The sequence below is a fragment of the Choloepus didactylus genome, chromosome 6 (assembly GCF_015220235.1).
Source record: "Choloepus didactylus isolate mChoDid1 chromosome 6, mChoDid1.pri, whole genome shotgun sequence".
Lineage (NCBI taxonomy): Eukaryota > Metazoa > Chordata > Mammalia > Pilosa > Megalonychidae > Choloepus > Choloepus didactylus.
The window spans coordinates 12,700,431-12,710,447 of record NC_051312.1 but is presented as its reverse complement, the minus strand read 5'-3'; the positions used below and the strand labels follow the sequence as shown (position 1 = coordinate 12,710,447).

At 41.4% G+C, this 10,017-nt stretch overlaps 1 long non-coding RNA gene across 1 annotated transcript; it reads right to left on the bottom strand.

Moving 5' to 3' along the window:
- Nucleotides 1–859: 859 nt before the first annotated feature.
- On the bottom strand, nt 860–9,547 carry LOC119538827. Its single transcript, XR_005217653.1, has 3 exons — nt 9,447–9,547; nt 4,129–4,419; nt 860–1,244 (listed from the first exon to the last, which is right to left on the bottom strand). It is a non-coding gene; the product is annotated as an uncharacterized LOC119538827 (long non-coding RNA).
- Nucleotides 9,548–10,017: the final 470 nt, after the last annotated feature.

Below are 10,017 nucleotides of genomic sequence, written 5' to 3'. Positions count from 1 at the left end.
TGGGGTGACAGAAGAGTTTTGGTAATGGATGGTGGTAATGGTAGCACAACTTTATGAATGTAATTAACACCATTGTATTGCACACTTTAAAGTGGTCAAAATGATTCATTTTAGGTTGTACATATGTTACCAGAACAGAACTGTACAACACAAAGTATGAACCCTAATGTAAACTACAGACTATAATTAATATAATTATAATGGCAATGTTTCATCAATACTAACAAAAGTACCACACTAATGCAAAATGTTAATAGGGAAAACTGCGTTGAGGTGGGCAGTAATATGGGAACTCTTTCTGCATTATTTTTCTGTAAACCCACAACTACTCTAATAAAAAAAATAATTGTTTCAAACAGGACTGCTAGCAAAATCTTTGAGGCAAGAAAATGTTAACATAATTTTCAAAAAGAAATGTGGCAAATGCATGAATATGCTAATCTGACAGCAATTCTAGATTTATCAAACAAATCTTTGTGAGCTTTTAGGTCAGAAGTTGTGCTCTCCAGGAACGAGCAGGTGTTCATGAAAAAAAAAGCCACTTTTTTTTTAATTTGGAGATACTAGATTAGAAATCAGGGACAATGCAGTAGATAAGGACAATGTGCTATTAAAATCTAAATAAATAATGTATCTGATTTGGGAAGTGGGAACTCAGTGGTAAAAAGCAAATTTGCAGGTGATTTCATTCAATAAGCAATTTTTGAGCTGCTTCTTCCTCTAAGGCACTAAGAATAAAAATATAAATAAGTTATGTCTTAAAAGACATCATGTGTTGCTGACAGGGTGATGCAGGAACAAAACACAGACACAAAGTTATGATTTAAGGGAGCAGGGGATCCACAGCATCTTGTGCTAAGTGGATACCAGTATCTCCGTGCCCCAGCTATTTATTTGTTTCATAATACAGGAAAGCATATGCTACGTGTCTTGTGACACCTTCACTCCATTAGATGCCTGTTTACATCTTGTCGCATATCAGAAAGAACAACCTAGGTACAGGACAATAGTACACCGGGGTCGTCATGCCCCAAGACACATATCTTTGTGAGATGTGCCTGCACAGTGTTCCGTGCAGGCTTGTGGCTTAGCATTCCAAGCCACCACCCCAGACATGGTTTAAGAAACATGGAAGACTCAGTTTCCCACATGTCCCCCTTTTTGTTTCTTCAATGCTGACAAGATGGACCAAGCACCTTCCTTCTGCTTTAGGTCTGAGAGGGTTTTTCTTGTCCATCTGAGGACTAAGCAAAGACAAAAAATGATCAATAACACTAAGAGAATACTACCCAGGAATCCTCCACCAAGGGATTTTACCCAAACTATAGGATTTAATTTTTTAAAGCCATCAGCGATGCCCTGCATTGTTTCTGGTTCCAATAAAGCATTAAAATTAGCACTTTGTTGTATGTAATGGTGCCTAAGAGTCTCCCCCTGAGTACCTCTCTGTTGCTCAGATGTGGCCCTCTCTCTCTCTAACTGAGCCATCTCGACAGGTGAACTCGCTGCCCTCCCCCCTACATGGGACCCAACTCCCAGGGGTGTAAATCTCCCTGGCAACGCAGAGTATGACTCCCGGGGATGAATGCGGACCCAGCATAGTGGGACTGAGAGTATCTTCTTGACCAAAAGGGGGATGCAAAATGAGACAAAATAGTTTCAGTGGCTGAGAGATTTCAAATGGAGTCAAGAGGTCACTCTGGTGGACATTCTTATGCACTATATAGATAACACCTCTTAGGCTTTAATGTATTGGAATAGCTAGAAGTAAATACCTGAAACTACCAAACTCCAACCCAGCAGTCTGGACTCCTGAAGACAATTATATAATAATGTAGACTACAAGGGGTGACAGTGTGATTGTGAAGACCTTGTGGATCATACCCCCTTTATCTAGTGTATGGATGAGTGGAGGAATGGGGATAAAAACTAAAGGACAAATGGGGTGGGACGGGGGGATGATTTGGGTGTTCTTTTTTCACTTTTATTTCTTATTCTTGTTCTGGCTCTTTATGATGTAAGGAAAATGTTCAGAGATAGATTGTGGTGATGAACGCATAACTATGTTATACTGTGGACAGTGGATTGTATATCATGGATGATTGTATGGTGTGTAAATGTATTTCAATAAAACTGAATTTAATAAAAAAAAATACTATTTCAAAAAAAAAATTAGCACTTTGGATATTATCTACTGTTTCTTGCAGCTTTAAAATGTCTAAGGTAAGATTGCCGTAATGTCCAACCAAATGTTTTTTGACTTTATCCCATGTAAAGTATGTGTCATTATATTTATGAGGAGTGACACAAAATGATGATGTATTCCAATCACACGGTAACTTAAACTGATACCGTAAGTTTTCCACTTCTTCTCCTAAAAGGAGAACAGTATTTTCTAAATCAACAAGGCAAGCACTGATCTCTTTATCAATTTGCAACTGTTCTCCCCATGCTTTACTTGCATTTTTATGCCACTCTTGAACAAATTCTGTAGTTTGAAGAGACTGATGTAGTGCTGTTCCTGCTACAGCGGCTGTTGTTGCAATAGCTATTATCCCAGTAATAAAAGCTATTAACATTTCCAGAAATCTTGTTCTTCTTTTATAAACTTTCTCTAGAATTTGTAATAACACATGCAAATCAGGTGATGATTCCCATGGTCTGTGCTGTGAAACAGGAAGCCACAGACCTTTGCGTCATCTAAGAATTACAATAGTAATATTAGTAGAGCCTATAGTGTTATTTAGGCAAGTATAAAGTGAACAAATTTTGTTTTCCATGCAGGTGATTTCCTTAGTAGTAGTATTAATAGTGATGTTTCCTACCCAAAACACATAGGGGTCTCTAACACAGGCTTGTATTCCAAAAGTATCTATTTTTGTGAAATTTAGAGTATAAGTAGGTTTATTCGTATAGTTCCCATCCCATCGGGAAATGTTATGTAAACTAATGGGGACCCTCCAAAGCGTATCTTGAACATAGGAATTATTTAAAGTAGGTCTGGCCTTGTGGATCACACCCCCTTTATCTAGTGTATGGATGAGTGGAGGAATGGGGATAAAAACTAAAGGACAAAAAAAAAAAAAAAAAAACTAAAGGACAAATGGGGTGGGATGGGGGGATGATTTGGGTGTTCTTTTTTCACTTTTATTTTTTATTCTTGTTCTGGTTCTTTCTAATGTAAGGAAAATGTTCAGAGATAGATTGTGGTGATGAACACATAACTATGTTATCATACTGTGGACAGTGGATTGTATATCATGGATGATTGTATGGTGTGTGAATGTATTTCAATAAAACTGAATTTAATAAAAAAATCAATTGTGGTGATGAAGCACAACTGTATGGTGGTACTGTGAACAAATGATTGTATACTGTGGATGATCATATGGTATGCTAATATATCCCAATAAAACTGAATTTAACAAAAAAAAAAAAAAAAGTAGGTCTGGGCAGGGACCAACCAACACTGTGCCAAATAATAGGATTTTTAGCTTGAGTTTGGATACTGTAAGACTCATTAAACATAGAATGGTTATATCCATGAACCGTCCATCTTAACTTCTCATGATCAGAGCAATTTGCATTGGTGCACTTCTGAACTGCATACCCCTTAGGGGACCAGTCAGTCACAATTCCATAGGAACCATTCTGCACCAACACTCCTCTAGTTGCTCTACAATCATCCCAATGTACTCTCTGCATTTCTGGCACCCAAGATTGTGGTATGTCACAAATAGGCCACTGGGGTGCATGGTCAGTGATTGTAATATTTTCATTATAGACAAAACTATATCCAGATGTTAAGAACAGGGATGCTTTTGAATGGTTATCTTTCTTGGGTATGACTGGGAACCATGCTTGCCAAGTCAGGGTTAGGCACCCTTCACCCTGTCCCACACACAAAGGTAAATGTGTAAAAGCCAATGATTGAGAATAGTTTTTTCCTTCATCTCCAGGAAACTGGGGAAGTCTTTCATCAGTGGGAGGAGGCAGCCAAGTACCATTGCTAAAATATACAGTGGGGGTAGGGTGGTCCCATTCTACAGGCTGCAGCAATGGAGGATTTGGAGTTTAAGCCCAATAAGCATAATTTCCAGGATGAGCACATGCCAGAGATATACTCACAGCAATAGCAATAAGAGCCAACATTGCTGCCGTCAGGTTAGGACCTGTCATAGGCAGCTGAACTTGCTGAATTTGTTTTTCAGCATCCTGACACAATTTCTTTATCTGCCCCGAGGTTGGGTGTCGAGCTTCTCTAGTTCGGGGTGTCGGCCAGAGCACTGTTGTCTTCAGAGTTAACTCCTGCATCTGCATCACAGGAGGCTCGACATCCTACAGCCATTTTCTTTTCTCCAGAGTCATGATATGGTTTCAGTTGTTGAGCCGGAACCCAAATTGGTGTACCTACGTCACCTGGGGAGACACAAGCATAACCTCATCCCCATGTTAACAAAGTACCCATTGTCCATTCATTAGTTAACACATCTTTCCACCATATAGAGGGTGCTTTATGAAAATAGTGTTTCAACGTAGTTTTTTCTGCCAGAAAGTGTCTTTCTGTTGTAGTACCTCCCAACTTCTCATAAAAATTTAAAAAGTTTAAAGTAAACAAGGCTTTTGACGAACATTCATGAGGAGTTCCATCACCTCCCCTTTTTGTTCTGTTAACATAGTTTTCAGGGTCTGATGGGCACGTTCAACAATGGCCTGCCCCTGAGGGTTATAAGGAATGTCAGTGGTATGGCAAATACTCCAAGCTGTAGTAAAAGTAGCAAATTTAGCAGCATAGGCAGGGCCATTGTCAGTTTTGAGGGCACGAGGTAAGCCCATGGAAGCAAAACAAGCAAAAAGATGAGCACAAACATGGTGAAATGTCTCACCAGACTGTGCTGTAGCCCAAAGAAAGCCAGAATATGTATCAATACTAACGTGAACAGCAGCCAGACGGCCAAAGGAAGGAACATGGGTAACATCCATTTGCCACAAATCATTGGGGGCCAGGCCACAGGGGTTAACACCAGGGTCCTGTAGGGGCAGAGCAGAAAGAAGCTGACAGCCGGGACAAGAAGAAACAATGTCCTTAGCTTGTGCCCTAGTGAGCAGAAAACAGCGCATAAGGCCGTGCACTTTAAGATGAGTAAGTGAATGAAAATGAGCTGCTTCTGAAAGCACAGGTAACAATAATTTATCTGCAGCAGCACTGCCAGCTGTCAGAGGACCTGGAAGCTATGTATGAGAATGATTGTGTGTAATATAAAAAGGAGCCGTATGAGCATGAATAACTGTAGCTCAGAAAAAAGAGTGGCCAATCGAGGTGGCAGCTGTTGCTTAATAAGAGCAGTTTCAGTAGTACTTGCAACGTGAACAGCATAAGCCGAGTCAGAAAAAATATTGACAGCCTCCGGAAAATCAGTTAACACAGCGATAACAGCTGCCAGTTCAGCCTGCTGAGCAGTAAAATCCGATAGCTGTAACATTTGAACTTTGGACCCATGTAAGCAGCTCGACCCTTAGAGGACCCATCAGTAAAAACAATGGAAGCATTAACTAGAGGTGCACAAGAAGTAATTTTAGGCAAGATCCATTGAGTGCGTCAGATGAATTGAAAAAGTTCATTTTTCGGGTAATGATTATCTAGCTGGCCAACATAATCAGCAAGGGCAATTTGCCAAGGCAGATGTTTTTGCAAAATAACTGAGAGTTCTTTTGTAATTATGGGGAGAATGATCAAACAAAGGTCAAAACCATTAAGTTGTTTTGCTCTTTTCTTTGCTTGGGCAACCAACTTGGCCAGAAAATCTAGATAAGGGGATATGGATTTTACTGAAGAATTAGGCAAAAATAGCCATTCTACAAGTTTTTCATTTTGCAGGAGCAAACCAGTGGAGGAATGTGGGGTAGAAAAAAACAAGCAAAGACAATGTCTTCTGTGGATTAGCACGAGACATCTGGGCCTGTTGAATCTTTGCTTCCACCAATTGTAATTCCTTTTCTGCAGCAGGAGTCAAAGATCTGGGGCTAGTTAATTTTCAATCCCCACAGAGTAGCAAAACCAAATTGGTAAGCTCATAATTTACTATACCGACTTTCAGGCAAAGCCAATTAATATCTCCTAATAATTTTTGTAAGTCATTTAATGTGGTGACAGCATCTCTTTGAAGCTGCACCGTTTGGGGGCAAATTGTTAGCCTATTGATAGTGGAACCCAAATGTTGAACTGGCAAAGTGTGTTGCACTTTATCAGTGGCAATATGTAGACTGACAGCTTGCAAGTCACTCTGAACAGCTAGGAACAAAGCTTCTACTTCAGCCTCTTGGGGAGCAGAACACAAAATATCATCCATATAATGAATGATGTAGGCTTTAGGAAATTTTGAATAGACCGGCTGTAAGACACAGTCCACATAGTACTGACATATTGTAGGGCTATTCAGCATGCCCTGTGGTAAGACTTTCCACTGATATCATTTTGAAGGAGTTTTGTTGTTAAGGGACAAAATAGTAAATGCAAACTTCTCCTTATCCTGTTCTGTCAGAGGGATAGAGAAGAAACAGTCCTTGATATCAATAACCACTAAAGCCCAATTTTCAGGAATCATACTGGGATTTGGGATCCCTGGTTGTAAAGGTCCCATAGGCTGAATAACAGCATTAACACCTCACAAATCAGTCAGCATTCTCCATTTTCCTGACTTTTTCTTAATAGGAAACACAGGAGAATTCCAAGGGCTAAAAACTCTTCAATATGTTGTAAAGATAATTGTTCTTGAACAAGTTCATGTAAGGCCTCTAATTTTTCTTTTGTAAGCGGCCACTGTTCCACCCATACCGGTTTTGTAGTGGACCAGACTAGTGGAACGGGTTGAGGAGACAAATGAACAGAGGCCACCACTAAAAAGGTTTATATCCTAAACCAAATCTGTCACACTTTGGTGCAATTTGTATAGGTGAAGGGGTGCCCTGGAGGCACACACCGAGCCCACGACCCAGGACGTACCCCATGTCTGCCATCATATTTTGACTCTGAATACTATATACCCCATTGGGGGAAGGGATATGCACGGTAGCTCCCATTGTTCAAGTAAGTCTCTGCCCCAAAGATTAAGAGGCAGAGCAGTCACGTAGGGTTGCAAAGTGGCCTTTTGTCCGTCAGGACCAAGGCATGGTAAAATGTGAACACTCTGCATCAGTCCTCGGGGAGACCCTAAACCTACAACAGTAATCCCTGCCTCTTGCAATGGCCAGTGTCGCAGCCAATGCTGTTGACTAATGATAGACACATCGGCACCAGTATCTATAAGGCCAGTAAAACTATGTCCATGAATAGCAAGTGTGCAGATAGGGCGTGACTCCTGAAGAGCCTCAGTAAGGAAAATTCCACCCTTACCAGCACTGCCGAAACCTCCATCGCCCCGTTGCTTTGAGGAGGAGCCGACAGGGACATATGGCAACAAAAGATGTTGGACAATCCTTTCTCCTTTATGAGCAGTCCATGGGATAGTGGAGGACATAACTACCTGAATTTCCCCACTATAGTCAGTCAATAACCTCAGTATGTACACGGACACCTTTAAGATTAAGAGAACTGCATCCAAGCAGGAGACCTACTGTCCCTTTAGGCAAGGGACCATAATATCCAGTAAGAACTTTTACAGGAGAATTATTGGGAAGGAGGCACACTTCAGCATTAGCAGCAAGATCTACTGCTGCGCTCCCTGCGGTGGCTGGGGAAAGTTCCAAGATGGAAGGCCTTGGAGTTGGTGGAGGGATTGCATGCAAGTCCTGATGCTGGATCGGAAATGCTCCCTTTCAGCGAAGGGCTAGGAGCTTTCCCCAATTGTCGTTTCCCGAAAGGGAGGTTCCATCTTTATGAAAAGCAGACCGGCATTGATTAGCCCAGTGCCATCCCTTTTGACATTTTGGACACATTCCAGGTTGCTTTTGAGAGGGCTTATTTGTAGAGCGATTACATTCTTTTCGAGTATGTCCAATTTTTCCACAGGAAAAACATTTTCCTGGAAACCAAGATCCAACTCTCAAATTAGCCATCACCTGAGCCATCATTTCAGCTTTATAACCCTCAGTTCCAATGTCCTGACATAGGCAAATACAGCCAGTAATATCAGTTTTGCCTTTGAATGGGGCTATAGCCTGCTGACAATCCTTATTAGCATTTTCATAAGCTAGTAGGCACAAGAGCGTATCAGAGGCTTCTATGTTATTGACCTGATGTTTTATAGCCTCATGAAGCCGTGCAATAAAATCTGGGTAGGGCTCCTTTGGTACCTGCAAAACTTTTTGGAAGGACTGAGCAGCCTTTCCTTTAGTTTCAATTCTTTCCCAAGCCCTCAAACAACAATGTCGAAGCTGTTCAATAGCCTGATTATCATAGACTGATTGATTTGCAATAGTAGAGTAAGCCCCAGTCCCCAGCAATTGCTCTATAGTTATATTTACATTATTCCTGTGATTCTCAGCAGCCTGGATTTCTGCATGCTCCGCCCACCAAGTCTTAAATTGCAAATACTCTCCTGAGCTTAAAACTGTTCAAGCTAAGGTAGTCCAATCAATAGGGATTAAGCATGAACCCTCAGCGAGACCTTGAAGAATACCAAATGTAAAAGGAGAATGAAGCCCATAAGTTTACACTGATTTTTTAAGTTCCTTAACAACCGCAAAAGGAACAGATTCATGGGCATAACTATATATTCCTTGTGGGTAATTCGCATCTTGGCCAGGGGGCACTTCCTCAGTAACAGTGACAGGAGAAGCAACAGGATAACATATTGCCTCTAAATCCCCGTGCCACCTAGCCTCAGCAAGACCTTATTGAACAGCTGATAGACGGGCTGGCTTAGTCAGTGGAACACCACTAGACACAGAAACAGGAGGAGGAGGGGGAGGAGGTGGGGGCCATTCCTCTGAGCAGAGAGCTGTGGGAGGACATGAGCCAGAACAGAAAATTTTCTTGCACTTGTTCAACTTGTGCGAAACAACCTCGTCATCTGCAGGCATATCAGGGCCTGAATCATCTTCAAGCTCTTCCCCCTCTTCCTCCTCATCATCAGTTTTCAGAGGCTCAAGGACAGATTTAATTAACGCCCAAGTAGATCAAATAGTAATTGGTAAAGTGACTCCCTGCAGATGTTTTTGCTTTAGCTCTTTACCTACCCGTTCCCAGTCATGTAATTCAAGAGAGCCAAGAGTGGGAAACCAGGAACAATATTTTTCAATAACTTGCAACAATTCCAAAATCTGGAACTTCCCAACCTTAACTTCGCCAGCCCGCAGCAGCTGTTGCAGAAGAGAAATATATGGCATATATTTATTATGTCCTTCTACATTACCCATTACCCTGCTAAAATGCTCGGGGTCATTCTACAAGGAACTCAGATAAAAAGACAGCCGTTAGCTCCACCCAAGTTCCAGCGTCGTTCTACCTCAGTTGTTCGAGCAATTCTTCTGTCAGGAACCAGGTCCGGTCCTTTGAGCCCCACGTTGGGCGCCACTTGTTGCTGACAGGGCAATGCAGGAATGAAATACAGACACAAAGTTATGATTTAAGGGAGCAGGGGATCCACAGCAACTCATGCTAAGTGGATACCAGTATCTCCACGCCCCAGCTATTTGTTTCATAATACAGGAAAGCATATGGTACGTGTCTTGTGACACCTTCACTCCATCAGATGCCTCTGTTTACATCTTGTCACGTATCAGAAAGAACAATCTAGGTACAGGACAATAGGGCAGGGGAATGGGGCCCCAGCTAGAAAGAACAAGAAGCACCTCCGTGAACATGGCTAAAATTTAGAGAGAATAAGACAGGGAGGAAGGAGAAAAAGATAGAGGCAAATCATTTTAAAACTTATGGAGGTACTGCTTAGTGGGTACAGAGTGTTTGGAAATTTGGGAAATTTTTTAATAAAATTAATTTTAAAAACTTAAAGTGCTTGCACTTTCTCCTGGAGGTAATGGAAAGGCAAGTGTGGAGGGTGGATTGAAGCAGGGCAA